General features: G+C 42.5%; 1 protein-coding gene across 2 annotated transcripts in view; it reads right to left on the minus strand.

Moving 5' to 3' along the window:
* The window catches only part of LOC124048873, a 57,504-nt gene that overhangs the window by 23,126 nt on the left and 12,422 nt on the right, over positions 1 to 21,956 (minus strand). The window lies entirely within an intron of this gene.

Here is a 21,956-nt window from a genome sequence, read left to right on the forward strand (position 1 = left end):
AGGGCATCAGTGTCTTAACAGCGAGATTTGCAAAGGAAGGATACTCTGAGCGCAGCCCAATCCAGAAATCTGGCAGTGGCATCTGATTAAATAAACTTTTCACAGGACCGCTTGTTGCAATTTGACGAGGCTCTTGTTCAGATATTGGTAAGTGGACTGGTTGCAGGGCATGAAAGGGATAACGAATCCAGTTGTTTGTGTCAGTCATCCATTTCAGGAAAGTACCTGCGTAATTGCATACCCAGGTCACTCAGGTTCACATTTGACATTGTCCGTAAGCTTGAGTTCATTTGCACACACAAAAAAGTCATACAGTGATGGAAAGACCTGTGTGTGGTCTTTGTTAATGCAGACAGAAAAGAGCTCCAACTTCTTAATCATAGCCTCAATTTTGTCCCGCACATTGAATACAGTTCAGCGAGATTTTTTTAAATAATACTTTTATCATCCAGTCATGTGAGAAATTCATCACCACACAAGCAGTCAGACAAGTGAAAAGTAGTCAGTAAAAAAAAATTGAAACGTGGTAATACTTCGCCTCTTGATAACCAGCGCACTTCTCTCTGTTGTAAAAGCGTTACATTGTCGCTTCCCATATCATTGCATAGTGCAGAAAATACATGAGAGGGAGCCTTGCTTTACCATTTTCACTGTAGTTTCCAAAACGTATTTCAAGCTGTCAGGCATTCCTTTGGCAGCAAGAGCCTCTGTGTACCCAAGTGGCGTTGGGAGCAACTGCTTGCATGAACGTTAACACTCCACTATGTTTTCCTGTCATGGCTTTTGCTCCATCAGTACAGATACCAACACATCTTGACCACCAAAGTCCATTTGATGTCACAAAGGTGCCCAGTACTTTAAAAATATCCACCAGTTGTCCTAGTTTTTGAGCAAACGGAATCAGCAGCAGCTACGTTAGGCTACATACAGACCGTTAGTGGAACTCCCACGAGAGAGTAATTGTTCATGTGATTGGATGTTAATTAAAAAGCGTCTGCTAAATGGCATATATTTAATTATTTGACTAGGCTACCTTTATTTGATAGTGTTATTTCGTTGAACAGTAGATGGTTTAATTTCACTTTTGGCAGTGAAACAAGGCTACTCAGGCAAGAAAAAAAACTCACCCAAATGTATAACCCCGTTGGAAAATCTAAATGGACTGTTTGAAAATGGTAAATCACATTTTTATTTGGCGTAACCCCGACGGCATTGTCACGTACTTCTGGGTGGGAGTAGCCATTTTAGAACATTTGGCAGTATGTCCAACAGGCCTCACAACCGAAGCCCATGTGTATTGGCGAGCAGTTTGCTGAGAGTCCCATGGTAGTGGTGGGGTTATGGTATGGGCAGGCAGAAGCTACAGACAACAAACACAATAGCATTTTATCAATAGCAATTTGAATGGACAGAGATACCGTGACAAGATCCTGAGGCCCATTGTCATACCATTCATCTGCCACCATCCCCTCATGTTTCAGCATGATAATGCACAGCCCCATGTCAAAAAAAAATCTGTACACAATTCCTGGAAGCTGAATATGGCCTGCATACTCAGACATGTCACCCAAATGAGCTTGTTTGGGATGCTCTGGATCAACATATACTACAGCGTGTTCCAGTTCCCGCCAATATCCTCCAACTTCACACAGCCATTAAAGAGTGGGAGAAGTCTCCACAGGCCACAATCAACAGCCTGATCAACTTTATGCGAAAGAGATGTCACGCTCCATGATGCAAATGATGGTATATTTTTGTTCAGTACACAATACTGATACAGTATTTATCCCACCACATAATTAGGATAGGGTTGTCATGCTGGACGTACCTCAGTAATTGTGGGAGGGGACAAAAGAGAAAGATACCATTGAGTCAAACATATTACTGTGTACATGTAGGAGACAAAGTCTCCATATTACTTTGTCTTTATATGACATAGGCAGTAATCTGCAGGACATCAAAGGATTTTCCAGACAAGAATCATACAGCTTCTGTATGTAGGTCAGAAAACAAAAACATGGTGGCAGACGTGGCCATGATGGGATGCAACATGGATAGTAACATGATTGACCATAGATCAGACTTCAGGCCTGTACAGTGGCAGTAAAGCTAGCTTGGACAACAGCTTCACTTAGTCTTTGTGCGACTGTGACGGTTGGCAACATTAGTGAGAGACCAAGGAGATAAGTCTGTTTCCCCTTCCCCCCCACACCCTGCACCATGCACCGACCCTGCTAATCTCACTACAGAGTCGGACACCGCCAGGGTGGCAGCAAAATATAGCCTAGCCATTCTCTCCCCAGGAAGATCTGATTCCCTCACTGCAGAGCAGCCTCCCGAACATAGCTCTGGGAATGATCACCTCGGATACTGAAACAAGCCAGTACATAAGACTACATGATGCAGAGACAGTCGGTATACTTGTGACCTGCTTCTACAGCAGAAAAGGTCACTGTCATCAATCATACTATGAAGTTAAAGACTAAGGTTAAAATACCATTGATTCATAAACATATTGAAAAAGGCAGCACTGAAGCAGGTAGTTTCATTTAATAAAACAATGATTGGCAAACTATTTCATATTTAGTGTAGGTTATTATACACTGACTGTAGAAAACATTAGGAACCTGTTAAATAAACTTCAGTGTAGATGATTGGGATGAGACAGGTTAAAGAAGATGTTTAAGCCTTGAGACATGGGTTGTGCATGTATGCGATTCAGAGGGTGAATGGGCAACACAAAATATTTAAGTGCCTTGAGTGTGTCAAGAACTGCAACACTGCTTGGTTTTCCACGCTCAACAGTCTCCCTTGTATATCAAGAACGGTCCACCACCCAAAGGACATCCAGCCAACTTGACAACTGTGGGAAGTATTGGAGTCAACATGGGCCAGCATCCCTATGGAACACTTGACACCATGTGTTCCATGCCCAAAGAACTTTAAGGGTGCAACTCAATATTAGGATGGTGTTCCTAATGTTGTATACACTTAGCGTATTGTACAGTATACTATGTTGTGTACCAAATCTAAATAATTGGTAGAGAAGACGATCTCCATCTTGATTGTTATTGAAATATATGAAGGCCACAACATGAAACACATTCCACTTTAGTGGTAGGATGATATGTAATCAGAAGTTGGCTGGCCCTTCAGTCTGAAGTTGCATTGGTAACTCCCTCTAATCACTGACAGGGAGAGAGGGATGACAGGAGGAGTGTAGATCAGGATGAGCCCATCCCAGTGGCCCTGGCTGTAGTGTACAGCTTTACACAGCCAGTGCTCAACCTCAACGTCAGCATAACATAACGGTTTCTCCCAAAAAGGGAGCCAGCAGCGGTTTGCAGCGGCGCCAGCCCAGGGGAGATTAGAGCCCGTGTGACATAACCACTTTTCATTTCCTGCGCCAGTTTGCGAGAGCGGGCGGGCCCGACACGTGCCTGCTGACGCACTCTGCTAGCTACCAGCCCCCGCGCCCTCCCATAGTGCTGTTGGTTCTGCTTGACCCACAGCCTGGGGCAGAGGGGAGGGGCCAGGATTAGAAACAGTCATCTAAACTATCAGATACAGTGGTAGTGGTACCGTAACACAGCTACACAAACACGCCAGCACCAAAGGGCTCAGTCTATGGATTTGAATGTCGTCCAACTAACCAGTAGACAATTATATACAACACTCAGGAAAATGACCTGTTTTCCAAGAGCGGTGATCTCCGACAGACACGCATTCACGCAAACCCACCTTTATACAAGTATATCGACCTGGGAAAATATACATGTAACCAGATTAGTTTTAGACTGGTTAAATCACATCCCAATGCCTCTCCACCGGTTTCCAAGGTGACAAAAATAAACATGTATTATGCCATGGACACAAGCTCAACAAAACTCGATTAAAATCATTAGAACAGGTATAGAATGAGACTGTATAGGGGCAACAACGTCATCCATGCACGGACCACATTCTACAGAGAAGGAAACAATGCATTAATACTAATGGAATATCACCTGTTAGCCCCAGAGGACTCACTAGATACATAACCAGGCGAATTAACAACAGCAGGGTTTGACATTCAGGTACATTTGCCAGTGCCAACAAAGCTACTGGTCCGAAAGAAAAGAATAATGTCCCGAGAAAGCCAACGTTGCGCACGTAATTTAAATGTTCTTAATTAGCGGGCTGAGCAAGTAGTCTATAGCCAATAATGACATACCCTGCGAACACAATTAATTCCAATTTGACAATATCATATTTACATTGATTGTTTGGAGGTAAGAAACAACCATTCGCAATCTCAAAAAGGGTGTTATCGTTTGCGATTCACTCCACAGGCCCTATGAAAATCAGTTCAACCCTTTTCCTGGTATTATTTTCCAGGTTAACGAGTTGTCCTAGGCTTTTCAGGTTCACTCTTAAAAATCACTTTTTTTAAATAGAAAAACTTTTAAAAAATGGGATGTTCTAAGTGCATTCAGAAAGTATTCAGACTCCTTGACTTTTTCCACATTATTACGTTCCAGCCTTATTCTAAAATGGATTAAAATTGTTTTCCCTCAATCTACACACAACAATGATAAAGCGAAAACAAGTTTAGAGAAATATTATCAAATGTATTAAAAATAACAAATACCTTATTTACATAAGTATTTAGACTCTGCTATGAGACTCAAAATTGAGCTCAGGTGTATCGTGTTTCCATTGATCATCCTTGAGATGTTTCTACAACTTGTAGTTTACCTGTGGTAAATTCAATTGATTGGACATGATTTGGAAAGGCAAATACCTGTCTATATAAGATCACACATTTGACATTACATGTCAAAGCAAAAACATAATTCTTAAAAATGGAAGAAGTTTGGAACCACCAAGACTCTTCCTAGAGCTGCTCTTCTCTGTATCACGGAGGCGCTCCGCACCGCTAAAGCTAACTCTCTCTCCCTGCCTGGCCAAACTGAGCAATCATTGCTATGCAGACTACACACACAATTAATCTTCTCCTTTCCCCTTCTGGGGGAGAAGGGCCTTGGTCAGGGAGGTGACCAACCTTCCTCTCTCACGTCACCCCGCTCCTCCGCTCTCTCCACTGGCTTCCAGTTGAAGCTCGCATCCGCTACAAGACCATGGTGCTTGCCACGGAGCTGTGAGGGGAACGGCACCTCAGTACCTCCAGGCTCTGAACCCAATGGTCACTCTGTCTGACCGCCAATGGTCCCTGACAGAGCCCCAAAGTTCCTCTGTGGAGATGGGAGAACCTTCCAGAAGGACAACCATCTGGGCAGTACTCCACCAATCAGGCCTTTATGGTAGAGTGGCCAGACGGAAGCCACTCCTCAGTAAAAGGCACATGACAGCCCGCTTGGAGTTACCCAAAAGGCACCAAAAAAACCACTTGTCATTATGGGGTATTGTGGGTAGATTAAAAAAAGGGAGGGGGGAAACAATTTAATATTAAGGCTGCAACATAACAAAATGTGGAAAAAGTCAAGGCTTCTGAATACACTGTATATATAGAAAACCGGTCAAAAGTTTAGACACTTTTTTCAGAATTTTTTTCACTCTTTTATACATAGAATAATTGTTGAGACAGGAATGCTTTTCCAAAAGTGTTGAAGGAGTTCCAACATTTGCTGAGCACTTGTTGGCTGCTTCTCCTTCACTCTGCGATCTAAGTCATCCCAAATCATCTCAATTGGGTTGAGGTTTGACGATTGTGGAGGCCAGGTCATCTGATGCAGCACTCCATCACTCTCCTTTGTCAAATATCCCTTACAGCTTGGAGGTGTGTTGGGTCAATGTCCTGTTGAAAACAAATGATAGTGGGACTAAGCACAAACCAGATGGGATGGCGTATCGCTGCAGAATGCTGTGGTAGCCATGCTGGTTAAGCGTGCCTTGAATTCCTAATAAAATCAGACAGCGTCACTAGCAAAGCACCCACACACCATCACACCACCTCCTCTATGCTTCACAGTGGGAACCACACAGGCGGAGATCCTCCAGTCACCTAACATGTGTCACACAAAGACAGTAGTTGGAAAAAAAAAATCACATTTGGACTTCAGACCAAAGGGCAGATTTCCACCAGTCTAAAGTCCATTGCTTGTGCTTCTTGGACTAAGCAAATCTCTTCTTATTGGTGACCTTTAGTGGTGTTTTCTTTGCAGCAATTCAACCATGACAGCCTGATTCACACAGTCTCCTCTGAACAGTTGAGGAAATAAATAACTAAATTACTGGCACCCTAGCACCAATAATAAAAAAAATGGTGTCACACTGCCAAGTCAAAACTTTGCAAATGCAAATGTTTTGTTCACAGTTATGTTATCCCCAGAAGACTAGTTATATTGACACCAGACCCATGGCTTTTGGGGTGAGAAGACACAGGTCTAATTAGAGTCTTAGGAGGACAGGCAGTCTGTAACAACAATACAGCAATTACATTACAAACATACCCTGAAGACAATCACCATCTCCCCCTTACAAATGAGATGCCCCATGCCTAGTCTTGGACCACACTTGCTGCTTCCCATGAATACTAGGTAAAAAGGTAAGGGGAGAAGGAGGAGGCCTTGATTAGATCAGAGCCACTTAGTGATTGCGGTCTCTCCCTGAAAGAACTCTTCCACAAAGGAATGATACCATTAGGAGGAAACACTCACCCTCTGTCATAACACAGATCCACGTGCAGCGGCACGCTGGTAGAAATAAGCATACAAGAAAATGCTCATCCAGGTTGCGCTCCTCGTGGTCGGTGATTGTAATGTAGGGAAATAGAAATAGGGCTGTTACGGTCTTGGAATTTGAGGCTATGGTAAATGGCCAGGCCAATGTACACCCTCACTGACAATGGTTAAATTCTGTTTGTACATTTGTTTTCATGAATATGCTTCTTAATAAAAGCTATTTGAAATAAGCCATGACACTTTGTTATCATCATGCTAACGTTTCTAAAACTGTTAAAATGCCTGAGTATAACAGAACTTATTTGGCAGGCGAAACCCAGATGACAAACCATCCAGGATGTTTTTTTTTTAGGTCACTCTCTTTTCAATGGGTTTTCTATGTGATCTAGATTTCTAAGGCACTTGCTTGCAGTTCCTATCGCTTCTACTAGATGCCAACAATCTTTAGAAATTGGTTGATGTTTTTCCTTTGAGAAATTAAGAAGTAGGGCTGTTCAAAACGAGGGTCGAGTCTGGTGTACTGTTGTGGTTGGAAAGCTCGCTCCACTTTGTTTTTGTCCGGTATAGAACACAGTTTATCCAGTCTTACATTTTATAGATTATTTACGTTTAAAAATACCTAAAGTTTGATTAGGAAAGTTTGAAATGTTTGGATCTTGTTTACAGGTACTTTGTCGTCATGTTGCGCAAGTTGGAATCAGTGTTTTTCTGAATCAAACGTGCCAAATAAATTTACATTTTGGAGATATAACGACAGACTAAATCAAACAAAAGGACCATTTGTGATGTTTAGTCGACATATTGGGAGTGCCAACAGAAGATCTTCAAAGGTAAGGCATGAATTATATCGTTCTGACTTTTGTGTCGAGCCTGGCGGTTTGAAATGTGATTTGTGTTTGTTTGATGGGGTGCTGTCCTGAGATAATAGCATGGTTTGCTTTCGCGGGAAAAGCCTTTCGAAATCTGACACTGACTGGATTAACAAGAAGTTAATTTTTAAACCGATGTATAACACTTGTATGATTCATAAGTTATTGTTATGAGTATTTCAGTTTCTGAATTTGTAGCACTGCTATTTCACTGGGTGTTACCAAATCAATCCTGTTAATGGAATTGGCACACAAAGGGATCACTAAGAAGTTATTCATGTTATTACTTATAGGCATATGTCTGTTGGCTTTTCTGCATGTATACATTTTTAATACAGATCCTATTTCGACGAACAAAACCATTCAAACTAAGTCTGTGTTCTCCCACTTTTCCCAAAATATTTATAGAACGTCACAAGCACTGCTGCTGTGGTCATTCAACGGCATATGTTCTTCAAAGAGATGATGCCGTAAAGGGAGAAATAAATGTAGCCCAAGATACCGAAAATAGGCCTTTTACAAGATTAAATCATGACAGGAGCATTAGATTTTTATTAAAAGAGACGGAGTTCAGACAGTCAAGATTGCTGATTCTCTCCATGTCCATTCAAAGTTAACTCACACGTGCACACCTCCGTAAAAGCACTCAAAGCCACCAGTAGGCTTGGGCGGTATATAGTATTTACCGTAAACCGGGGTATTTGCTTCAATAGAGTGATCAGGGGCGTGTGGCTACTTTTCCTTCACAGAAAACAGTGCAACACGAGGCAGAAAATAGCTTAATTTATCAGATGACAACAGAAGTGCAGCGCTATTTGGCTGGTAGCCACACAAGTAGGCTAAATGAGTTTAATGAAAAGGGTATTTTTCACAAGAACTATGCATGGCCATCATATTTCTGTTTATCATAGAAAGAATGTAGCAAGCCACATTTCCTAAAGTTTTTCTTAGTTAATCTTGCGTTTTACCAGAGAAAAGTAGGCTGGCTACACTGAGAAAAGTACCTGAGAAAAGTAGCTACACATTTGTCAGAGTGCTTGCTGTTTGCTGATAGAATGCCCATTAGTGAATTCTCTGCGTGGAGTGCAACTAAAGCACAAAATTAGTCTGATGCAGAGCAGAAATGACAATAAGCAGCATTTTAGAACTGCATTTACAAAATTAACATTAAATATTTTATTCCTGCATGAAAACAAATAATTCTGCATGGTTATAAGACAATGAATTGACAAGGTATGTATGAAGGGGATAGCTATGAAGGGGAAATTGACTTGATTATTAAAATAGAAACAAAAACACACGTCCATAGCCTATTTATTAGCAACGCTGATTAGAGGGGGAGAGTATTGTAAAGATTTGTAATAGTTACGCACAGTATTTGAACATTTGAATGGATGTAAAAATATAAAAAATAGGAAGACTTGACTTACTGTGTGAAGTAAAGAAACTATTACTGAGAAGCTGAGCTAGACACTCGACTACATTTGACATTTGTGAGAAGCTGAGCTAGACACTCGACTACATTTGACATTTGTGAGAAGCTGAGCTAGACACTTGACTACATTTGACATTTGTGAGAAGCTGAGCTAGACACTCGACTACATTTGACATTTGTGAGAAGCTGAGCTAGACACTCGACTACATTTGACATTTGTGAGAAGCTGAGCTAGACACTTGACTACATTTGACATTTGTGAGAAGCTGAGCTAGACACTTGACTACATTTGACATTTGTGAGAAGCTGAGCTAGACACTTGACTACATTTGACATTTGTGAGAAGCATGCCAGTCCTCAGGTGCGTGCGTGCTCTGTCAACATTAACAGGACAGAAACCAGGCACATGCTCATATGGAGTGTGGTATTAAATAAACCAAAACTGGTTTCTCACAAGTGTAGCAGGTTATGAATGAACTCTGCAAACATTTCCACTCAGAGAATGATAACGGTAATTGATACATGCATTAACAGAAATTAATTTAACTTAATTACAGGGATTAACAGTAAATTGTTTTACAAACAGTAGGCTACCACATAGGCATTCATAAAAGTGCATTGTAGGCCGACACTAAAGTCTAGGCTAGTATTCTACTTTGCGGGGACTCGCCTAGGGCAGCATCAGTGTTGATTGGTCTATAAATTAACAAAAAGACTATCAAATGATACCATGCCAGGTTGGAAAGGATTGGCGCATTGTCCATTTGACACAACATTAGCACATTAGGTTATAGGCCTCAAAGCCAGAACCACCTTGTCAACTGCTGTTGATAATTAAAGTCAGACATATCCAACCTTTAAAAATCAACAAAAACACAATATATTAATTCACTAGCAAAGCAATGAAAGCATGCATTGTATAAAAGTCAAAATATTTTTTTCTGAAGTGCCACGGCCTACAGCGCTCGACACCCCCCCTCGCATCTAGCCAGACTAGTTGATCCAGCATCACAGTTGGAAAGAGATGTAGAATGTTTAGACCATGTTAGTGTAACAGTATACTTTTAAACCGTCCCCTCGCCCATACCCGGGCGCGAACCAGGGACCTTCTGCACACAACGACAACAGTCACCCTCGAAGCGTCGCTAACTAAGCTAGCCGTTTCACATCCGTTACATTAGCAAAACACTTGCTTATAATCAATCATTAGTGAACACTCCCACTTTCAAGTAAAGTTTTATCTACATGAAAATACAGTTTAGAAAAATAAAACAAATCCTATAATGAAAAGTAACTGGCTACTGACGAGATCTACTGGCCCAACATGTTTTCACTGGCCCCGGCAAGCTATCGTTAATGTCGGATCCTGCACGCGAAAGAAAATAAATGAATATGCCAGAAAACAATAGGCTAATTGTGACACGCAAATTCATGCTCTTTCCCACCGTGTAGAAATTTGACTGCAACCACAATGCACTGTGCACACAACACACACCCAGGTATCGAGAGGTCGGACCGACAGCAGACTGTCAAACGAGCAGTCTTTCCCTGTCATCACTCACTTCATGACTGACAGGCGCCTGTCTTATCAACAGATCGCTAGAAGATGCATATTGTTCATTCTAGCGGGAGATGGCTCTGCAGACTTTTTTCTGACTAGTGAATTGAAAAGTAGCCTAGTTAATGGAAATGGAAAAGTACCCGGCTGAAAATGACACTGTAGTTGGCTGGATAGCCGACAGCCGGCGCTGGTGGAAAACACTGTTCAAGGGTCTTCAGTGACATTTTGAACCTCTCCCAGTCTGTAATACCTACCAGTCTAATAACAACATGCTTCAAGTACACCACAATAGTTCCAGAACACCGAGGTAACCTGTCTAAATGATAATCACCCGTAGCACCCACATCTGTAGCCATGAAATGCTTTGAAAAGGCTGGTCATGGCTCATATCAACAACCTGGACCAACTCCAATTCGCATACTGCTCCAACATCTCCACAGATGACAATCTCTATTGCATGACACACTGCCCTTTCCCACCTGGACAAGAGGAACACCTGTGTGAGAATGCTGTACATTGACTACAGCTCACCATTCAACACTATAGCGCCCTCTAAGCTCATCACTAACCCAAGGTCCCTGGGACTGAACACCTCCCTTTGCAACTAGAAAACCTCCCTGGTCTTTATGGTTGAATCACTGCTCGACTGTGGGATCTTACAGATAATATATGTTTGTGTGGGGTACAGATGAGGTAGTCATACAAAAATCATGTTAAACACATAATTGCACACATGCAACTTGTGAAGCACATTTTTACTCTTGAACTTATTTAGGCTTGCCATAACAAAGGGGTTGAATGCTTATTGACTCAAGACATTTCAGCGTTTCATTTGGTATTAGTTTGTTAAAATTAAAAAAAAAAAATCCACTGACATTACAGGGATATCATGTGTAGGCCAGTGATGACAACAACAAAACATCTCTATTTAATAAATGTTCAATTCATGCTGTAACACAATTTGGAAAAATCAAGGTGTATGAATACTTTTGAAGGCACTACATATGTACAGTTGAAGTCGAAAGTTTAGATAAATGAGTTAACTCCAACCTAAGTGTTTCAACCACCCACAAATTTCTTGTTAACAAATTATAGTTTTGGCAAATCAGTTAGGACATCTACTTTGTGCATGACACAAGTAATTTTTCCAACAATTGTTTACAGAAATTTCACCATCACAATTCCAGTGGGTCAGAAGATTACATACACCAAGTTGACTGTGCCTCTAAACAGCTTGGAAAATTCCAGAAAATTACCTTGTGAAGATGCTGGAGGAAACGGGTACAAAAGTATCTATATCCACAGTAAAACGAGTCCTATATCCACATAACCTGAAAGGCAGCTCAGCAAGGAAGAAGCCACTGCCCCAAAACCGCAATAAAAAGCCAGACAATGGTTTGCAACTGCACATGGGAACAAAGATCGTACTTTTTGGAGAAATGTCCTCTGGTCTGATGAAACAAAAATAGAACTGTTTGGCCATAATGACCATCCTTATGTTTGGAGGAAAAAGGGGGACGCTTGCAAGCTGAAGAACAGCATCAACTGTGAAGCACTGGGGTGGCAGCATCATGTTGTGGGGGTGCTTTGTTGCAGGTGATGGACAAATGGACAATGACCCCAAGCATACTTCATAAAGTTGTGGCAAAATGGCTTAAGGACAACAAAGTCAAGGAATTGAAGTGGCCATCACAAAGCCCTGACCTCAATCCTAAATAAAACAAAAATTATTTCACCTTTATTTAACCAGGTAGGCAAGTTGAGAACAAGTTCTCATTTACAATTGCGACCTGGCCAAGATAAAGCAAAGCAGTTCGACACATACGACACAGTTACACATGGAGTAAAACAAACATATAGTCAATAATACAGTATAAACAAGTCTATATACAATGTGAGTAAATGAGGTGAGATAAGGGAGGTAAAGGCAAAAAAGGCCATGGTGGCAAAGTAAATACAATATAGCAAGTAAAACACTGGAATGGTAGATTTGCAGTGGAAGATGGGCAAAGTAGAAATAAAAATAATGGGGTGCAAAGGAGCAAAATAAATAAATACAGTAGGGAAAGATGTAGTTGTAATCATAGGTGGGCTATGTGGGCTATGTACAGGTGCAGTAATCTGTGAGCTGCTCTGACAGCTGGTGCTCAAAGCTAGTGAGGGAGATAAGTGTTTACAGTTTCAGAGATTTTTGTAGTTCGTTCCAGTCATTGGCAGCAGAGAACTGGAAGGAGAGGTGGCCAAAGAAATAATTGGTTTTGGGGGGGACTAGAGAGATATACCTGCTGGAGCGTGTGCTACAGGTTGGAGATGCTATGGTGACCAGCGAGCTGAGATAAGGGGGGACGTTACCTAGCAGGGTCTTGTAGACGTGGAGCCAGTGGGTTTGGCGACGAGTATGAAGCGAGGGCCAGCCAACGAGAGCGTACAGGTCGCAATGGTGGGTACTATATGGGGCTTTGGTGACAAAACGGATTGCACTGTGATAGACTGCATCCAATTGGTTGAGTAGGGTATTGGAGGCTATTTTGTAAATGACATCGCCGAAGTCGAGGATTGGTAGGATGGTCAGTTTTACAAGGGTATGTTTGGCAGCATGAGTGAAGGATGCTTTGTTGCGAAATAGGAAGCCAATTCTAGATTTAACTTTGGATTGGAGAGGATGTGAGTCTGGAAGGAGAGTTTACAGTCTAACCAGACACCTAGGTATTTGGAGTTGTCCACATATTCAGAGCCATCCAGAGTAGTGATGTTGGACAGGCGGGCAGGTGCAGGCAGCGATCGGTTGAAGAGCATGCATTTAGTTTGACTTGTATTTAAGAGCAATTGGAGGCCACGGAAGGAGAGTTGTATGGCATTGAAGCTTGCCTGGAGGGTTGTTAACACAGTGTCCAAGGAAGGGCCAGAAGTATACAGAATGGTGTCATCTGCGTAGAGGTGGATCAGAGACTCACCAGCAGCAAGAGCGACATCATTGATGTATACAGAGAAGAGAGTCGGTCCAAGAATTGAACCCTGTGGCACCCCCATAGAGACTGCCAGACATAGAGACTGTCCGGACAGCAGACCCTCCGATTTGACACACTGAACTCTATCAGAGAAGTAGTTGGTGAACCAGGCAAGGCAATCATTTGAGAAACCAAGGCTGTCGAGTCTGCCGATGAGGATGTGGTGATTGACAGAGTCGAAAGCCTTGGCCAGATCAATGAATACGGCTGCACAGTAATGTTTCTTATCAATGGCGGTTAAGATATCGTTTAGGACCTTGAGCGTGGCTGAGATGCACCCATGACCAGTTCTGAAACCAGGTTGCATAGCAGAGAAGGTATGGTGAGATTCGAAATGGTCGGTAATCTGTTTGTTGACTTGGCTGTCGAAGACTTTAGAAAGGCAGGGTAGGATAGATATAAGTCTTTAGCAGTTTGGGTCAAGAGTGTCCCCCCCTCTTTGAAGAGGGGAATGACCGCAGCTGCTTTCCAATCTTTGGGAATCTCAGACGACACGAAAGAGAGGTTGAACAGGCTAGTAATAGGGGTGGCAAAAATTTCGGCAGATCATTTTAGAAAGAAAGGGTCCAGATTTTGCAGCTCTTTCAGAACATCAGCTGACTGGATTTGGGAGAAGGAGAAATGGGGAAGGCTTGGGCGAGTTGCTGTGGGAGGGTGCAGTGCTGTTGACCGGGGTAGGGGTAGCTAGGTGGAAAGCATGGCCAGCCGTAGAAAAATGCTTCTTGAAATTCTCAATTATGGTGGATTTATCAGTGGTGACAGTGTTTCCTATCTTCAGTGCAGTGGGCAGCTGGGAGGAGGTGTTCTTATTCTCCATGGACTTTAGTGTCCCATAACTTTTTGAGTTCGTGTTGCAGAAAGCAAATTTCTGCTTGAAAAAGCTAGTCTTGGCTTTTCTAACTGCCTGTGTATAATGGTTTCAAGCTTCCCTGAACAGCTGCATATCACGGGGGCTGTTTTGTGGGCAGAACTGAAAAAGTGTGCGCAAGCAAGGAGGCCTACAAACCTGACTCCTTTACAACAGCTCTGTCAGGAGGAATGGGCCAAAATTCAACCAACTTATTGTGGGAAGGTTGTGGGAGGCTACCCAAAACATTTGACAGAAGTTAAACAATTTAAAGGCAATGCTACCAAATACTAATTGAGTGTATGTAAACTTCTGACCCACTGGGAATGTGATGAAAGAAATAACAGCTGAAATAAATCATTCTTTCTACTATTATTCTGACATTTCACATTCTTAAAATAAAGTGGTGGTACTGACCTAAGACAGGGAATTTTTACTAGGATTAAGTGTCAGGAATTGTGAAGAACTGAGTTTAAATGTACTTGGTTAAGGTGTATGTAAACTTCCGACTTCAACTGTATCTACCTTAATTGCCTCGTGCCCCTGTACTGGTACCCTGTATATATAGCCAAGTAATCGCTACTCAGTGTATTTATTATTACTCATCTCTTTTTTTCTCTCTCACACTGCATTGTTGGGTAGGACCCATAAGCATTTCATTATTAGTCTACACAGGTTGTTTATGAAACATGTGACAAATACAATTTGATTTTATCCAGCATCAAGAAGCATAGACAGTCCAGCTTCGAGCAGGAAATGATTGCTGACGGTCTACTATCAGAATGTGGAGACTGATCAGTGAAGATCAGCCCAGGTTACTAAGCCATTCTTTGGGAGCTCACCAAGCCCCTCTGTCTGTCGCTCCAACTCACCCCACATGCCTTAGTCAAGTGCCTTCATTCATTATTAACGCATGCTAAGTTTTTCAATAAATTAGTCAGAAAAACACGTGGTTTGAAGGCTGACATTTAAAATTAAGACCTCTCATCAATGTTGTATGGGTTAGGAGACATATTCCTCTGTCACAAGAAGCACCTGGGTAGTTGTGTTTTATGAATTACAGTACAAATGTATGTGGTGGGTAGGTATTTGCTAGTAGCTACAGTATATTTGTATTCTGGGCAACAATTTGTCAAGCATGACCAGCTGGATTAATTTGCAATTGAAAAACTATCCTAACATGGAATAGTCGAAACATTGAGCTCAACCAAACACTGCCTGAGAAGATACGTACAGTACCGTGCAGTATAGCTACACCATCCTCTTTCCCCTGCCCACAGTAACTACCATAAAACACAGCCATATTCTGTCCAGTTCTAGGACTATATAACCCCGATGATACTTCCAGGAAAACGTCAGTGCATGCACATTTCAAATCAACCACGCAGCCTCGTATCAAGTCTCCATTCTGAGCACCAGAACTCTGCTAGAGTGGAAAACAAAGGCATCACCCATCAAGCCCATTGGCCGGTTTCAAGGTATGTGTATGTGTATGCCTGCATATGCGTGTCCATGTTTGTTCTGCAACTAACCTCTATCACCTCAGTCAAGTCACAGAACTTTTCAGACCAGAGCTTACAAATCAAGCCATGATTACAGGCTCAATAGAACTGAATAAACAGACAAAAGACAAACTGCTGGCAAACTGGTCCTGTCCTTGTCTGTGAGGTAAATGTTTACATGTATTGAACAGACTTTATGTCTTCTGTTCTGAGAAGGAGTGTTTGCTCTGCGGCTGAGCTATTGTCACAAGTGGAGGGGCCAGAGAGATACTGCTCTCTTACCTCCTAGGGCATAGGCTGTTCACCTCGCACTATACAACACATCCCAGAAAAAGTACAAAGTTGAACTGTTTATAGACAAAAAGAATCAAACAACTCTAGGAGATAAAGTCTAGGACAAGGGTTAGTCAAGGACCTGAGGTGTGCGAGTTCCACCACACTGGGAGATGCCATGGTAAGGTCAGCAGTGACTCACTGCACTGCTGCAGCTACTGCTAGCCAGGAACACGTTCATGGGGCTTATGGGATAGGCGTGAAGGCAAACAGTGGAAGGATTTGCCTAGGTGGAGGGCGTGGGGATTTAGACTTAGCCAACACTGATCTGAGCAGCTAACCTGAAGCACATGGGCTAGAGCTAGGCAGGAAGCAGGGACACAGAGCTCCATGAGATTATGCGATACACAATCAACCAATCACCGCCCTGACACATTTAACTGTTTGACCTACAAGATAAATGGGTGCAAGTGACTAGCTGCTATGAAGGCTTTAAGGTTTACATACATAGGCAGGCACGTGCACAGATAGGGCTCTACCTGCACTTTACCCTTTGTCCCGCCAAAGTGCCCTTTTCAGTGGTGATAGAATTTCCCAAAAAATATTAATTTATTTTTTATACATTTTGTGTTCAGAACCCACAAGTCGTGGTTAAATTCTCATCTACGCTTTAGATCCAATAGTTGCACGTCTTGATTGTTGATGTTGACCAATGACCAAACATACTTCGGAGGCATCTTTGCCAAAACAATAGACAACCTGGCGATTTGATTGATCATTTTCCACATAGGCCTAGTTTGAGTGGCTACAAGTCTAAATATAAGCAGCTGTAAAGTCGCACTGCCTTCAATATTATGGGATGAAGACGTAACATATTCGGGCAAATATATTACGACAGGGAAGAACAAGGCTTCCCGGCTGGCAACGAGCACTCTGCAGGCAGGCTGCACTCCAAAAAGATGGCGCAGTGCAGACATAACATGCTTTCCATCCAATCCTGCAACATCTGCTAATGTAGGGTATAAGATTTTCCTTGCCCTGGACTCCAAAAAAATCTACATGATACACCCCTAGTTGATATTTGCTGCAAACATGAATGAATTTCTGCTCCAAATGCAGTTGTAAAACAGTAGATTTCTCTAGCCGATCTTGCATTTTGAAAATCCATCAACGTTTATGGCTGTAATGACAGGCTAGATTTGTGCAGCAATTGTGAGCCTATGCACACTTGCATGTACAGTGGACTTGGAAATATTCAGACCCCTTGACTTTTTCCACATTTTGATATGTTATAGCCTTATTATAAAAATGTATTAAATAAAAGTTTCCCTTGAATGTACACACACACAATACCCCGTAGTGACAAAGCAAAAACAGGTCTAGAAATGTTAGCAAATCTATAAAAATTTTAAAAAGAAATATGACATTTACATAAGTATAAAGACCCTTTACTCGGTACTTTGTTGAAGCACCATTGGCAGCGATTACAGCCTCGAGTCTTCTTGGGTATGACACTATAAGCTTTGTCCACCTGTACTTGGAGCTCTGCCAGGTTGGATGAGGAGCATCACTGCACAGCTATTATCAGGTCTCTCCAGAGATTTTCTAATCGGTTAAAGTCCGGGTTCTGGCTGGGCCACTCAGGGACTTCCACGAAGCCACTCCTGCGTTGTCCTGGCTGTGTACTTAGGGTCGTTGTCCTGTTGGAAGGTGAACCTTCAACCCAGTCTGAGGTGCTGAGCACTCTGGAGCTGGTTTTCATAAAGGATCTGTACTTGTCTCCATTCATCTTTCCCTCGATCCTGGCTCGTTTCCCAGTCCCTGCCTTTGAAAAACATCCCAACAGCATGATGCTGCCACCCTGTTTCACCGTTGGGATGTTGCCAGGTTTCCTCCAGATGTGATGCTTGGCATTCAGGCCAAAGAGTTAAATCTTGGTTTCATCAGACCAGAGAATCTGGTTTCTCATGGTCTGAGAATCCTTTAGGTGCCTTTTAGCAAACTCCAAGCTGGCAGTCATGTGCCTTTTACTGAGGAGTGGCTTCCATCTGGCCACTACCTCAAAAGGACTGATTGGTGGAGTACTGCAGAGATGGTTGTCCTTCTGGAAGGTTCTCCCATCTCCACAGAGGAACTCTGGAGCTGTCAGAGTGACCATCGGTTCTTGGTCACCTCCCTGACCAAGGCCCTTCTCCTCCGATTGCTCAGTTTGGCCGGGAGGCCAGCTCTAGGAAGAGTCTTGGTGGTCCCAAAAGTCTTCCATTTAAGAAAGATGGAGGCCACTGTGTTCCTGGGGACCATCAACACTGCAGACATTTTTTGGTACCCTTCCCCAAGATCTGTGCCTTGACACAATCCCGTCTAAGAACTCGACGGACAATTGCTTCGACCTCATGGCTTAGTTTTTGCTCTGACATGCACTGTCAACCTTGGGACCATATATAGACATGTGTGCCTTCCCAAATCATGTCCAATCAATTGAATGTACCACAGGTGGATCCCAATCAAGTTGTAGAAACATCAAGGATGATCAATGGAAACAGGATACACCTGAGCTCAATTTCGAGACTCATAGCAAAGGGTCTGAATACTTATGTTGACACATTTTATTTTTAATATAATTCCAACAATTTCACTGTCATTATGGGGTAGTGTGTGTAGATTGATGAGTAACTTATTTAATCCATTTTAGAATAAGGCTGTAACGTACCAAAATGTGGAGAATAATTTCGCGAATGCACATGTGCCATAAATAGTTTTTTTTTTGGGGGGGGGCTAGCGGGACAAAACGTTGGAAAACCACTGGGATACATATTTGTGGCAAGAAATGGAGTTGGGTTGGATATAATGTTAGGCTATAATATTTCTTACTCTTCTATTTTGACGGAATTGTTAATAAATGTATAATTTATTCCAGATCAAAATAGCTTTGCAAAATACTTATCCGATTGTGCGGATTTCCCCACTTGTATTAATTGCTGAACGAATCTGTGACTGCGGTTGTGGGAAACCTTTTTTGGGATGCCCCCACAAAAGGTCTGTGCACTTTAGATTTAGGCAGTTTTCAGACTGTCAAACAGACCTTGTGCCATCCTGGGATATTCAGTAACACCGGCACTGAACACAAGGGGCAAACCCCACTGAGCCGCTGTAATCTGAAGGTTAGCAATGCTAACAAGTACATGTCAAATCTCATAGCAAAATGCAAGCTATTTGCAGGACAGTCATCCCAGCTCAAAGTTATGCAAGCAAACTAAAAATTCTACTCAGTTTGCTGCATACAAAACAAATAAACAGCAAGGCTCTTGATCCAGGAGGGGATTCTCTGCTGTTACGTTTCATTTTGCAAGACTATATAACTAGGCTCTGATCAGGCCCTACACCCAAACAAGGGCACTGCGTTCATCCACCTCTGGCCTGCTCGCCTCCCTACCACTGAGGAAGTACAGTTCCCGCTCAGCCCAGTCAAAACTGTTCGCTGCTCTGGCCCCCCAATGGTGGAACAAACTCCCTCACAACGCCAGGACAGCGGAGTCAATCATCACTTTCCGGAGACACCTGAAACCCCACCTCTTTAAGGAATACCTAGGATAGGATAAGTAAACCTTCTCCCCCCCCCCCCCTTTAAGATTTAGATGCACTATTGTAAAGTGACTGTTCTACTGGATGTCATAAGGTGAATGCACCAATTTGTAAGTCGCTCTGGATAAGAGCGTCTGCTAAACGACTTAAATGTAAATGTAGCTACTAAGTTAGCAAAACAAATGCAGAACATTTAGCACATTTTCGACAGTTACGGTAATAATGATGAGATTTATAATTTTGTGAATTCCATACTGCAACTAGATCACCTGGTGCGTGCTGCACCACAGTGAATGACTCAAGGCTCTGGTCTCTTGTCGTTGTGTGTGTGTGTGTAAACAAACGTGACTTAGGACAGCCCTAGCACATTAGTCGACCGGTTGATTGTTGGGTCGTTAGGGTGTTGGTTGTCCAGGAGTGTTTGCTACTGCTTGACTAAAACAAACATATATTTACCCCCATCTCAGTGAACTAATCCATTGCGGAGACCTAGACTAAAAGCCTATTTATGCTTGATCCGAAAATGTGGTCAGAAGCACCATATGCAGGGTGTGACGCAAATCACGGAGCCTCCAGAGGCATGCAGAGGCCAAATCCAGCTCTGTACCGCATCGCCATGCACCCCCCAAATGTTGTAACAATGTGGAGGGCTGCATATAGCTCCGCATTGACATGATTGGTTGACACTAGGTGGGGGCGGTAAATCCTGTATAAACAAACTCACTTCCTTGACAACTCTGCGCTGCTCCACGAATCGAAAGAAGTATGAATACCCTAACTTGTGCTGAGGTCATATCACCATAAATGCTGCATGGCCAATTCAGTTGGATTGACCATGCACCCAGATGCACAATGTACTTCTCTCTCCAGAATGCACTCTCTAGCCAATTTGTGCACATCCATTGTTTCATAACTTCATCGTGTGAATTGTTTGCATTTGATTGTTAGTGTATATCAATTCCCTATTACATATATAACCAGTAGTACATCAGAAATTATAGGAATTTAAATTATAGGAATTTAAATAAGAATTTAAACTTTAAATCTACAATGTTTCTTCATTTGGTTATGGTCATTTCTGTTAATGCATTCAATATTATTATTCCAATCTTCCCGTTCTCAATGTAGGAGTAGAAACATTGTGCACTAAGCAAACAATACTACACTTGTGAGAAACGAGTTTTGGTTTATTTCATTCCATTTACAAGTTGTCAATTTAGTCATTGTCTTTTGTTCAGAACGCTCCTGTCAATAATGTGTAAGGACACGCACACATAGAAGTAGGCCTTTAGGTGCAAATGTAGGCATATAAAAATGTGCCCATTTGGAGATCTGAGTCTTTCTGATTGGCTTTATGCACCACCACTAAATGACCTATGGAGTTTCACAAAGTAATGCTTTATTCACTTCAAACAGCAAGCATGTATGTTTTTACATCCATTGAGAATTACAATAGTCCCTCTATGTATTTGAAAAATCTTTCCAGCTTTCCCTTTCGATAACCACTGTGTAAAAAGGGAAAACATGTCATGCTCTCATCCAGTAGAAACCTAATAAAAAAGGCCTACCTGACTAGTTATCAAAATCAAATCAAACTTTGTCACGTGCGCCGAATACAACAAGTGTAGACCTTGCCGTGAAATGCTTACATACAAGCCCGTAACCAACAGTACAGTTCAATAAGAGTTAAGAAAATATTTACCGGGCCTCCCGGGTGGCGCCAGCTGTGCCATCAGAGTCCCTGGGTTCGCGCCCAGGCTCTGTCGTAACCGGGAGGTCAGTGGGGCGACGCACAATTGGCCTAGCGTCGTCCGGGTTAGGGAGGGCTTGGTCGGTAGGGATGTCCTTGTCTCATCGCGCACCAGCGACTCCTGTGGCGGGCCAGGCGCAGTGCACGCTAACCAAGGTTACATTGGTGCGGCTGGCTTCCGGGTTGGATGCGCGCTGTGTTAAGCAGCAGTACGGCTGGTTGGGTTGTGTATCGGAGGACGCATGACTTTCAACCTTCGTCTCTCCCGAGCCCGTACGGGAGTTGTAGCGATGATACAAGATAGTAGCTACTACAACAATTGGATACCACGAAATTGTGGAGAAAAAAGGTGTAAATTAAAAAAAATATTAAACTTAAAAATAAAATAAAAATTCAAGAATAAAAACACAATAACAAGGCTATATACACAGGGGGTACCGGTAAAG

Source organism: Oncorhynchus gorbuscha, linkage group LG11, assembly GCF_021184085.1.
Source record: "Oncorhynchus gorbuscha isolate QuinsamMale2020 ecotype Even-year linkage group LG11, OgorEven_v1.0, whole genome shotgun sequence".
Lineage (NCBI taxonomy): Eukaryota > Metazoa > Chordata > Actinopteri > Salmoniformes > Salmonidae > Oncorhynchus > Oncorhynchus gorbuscha.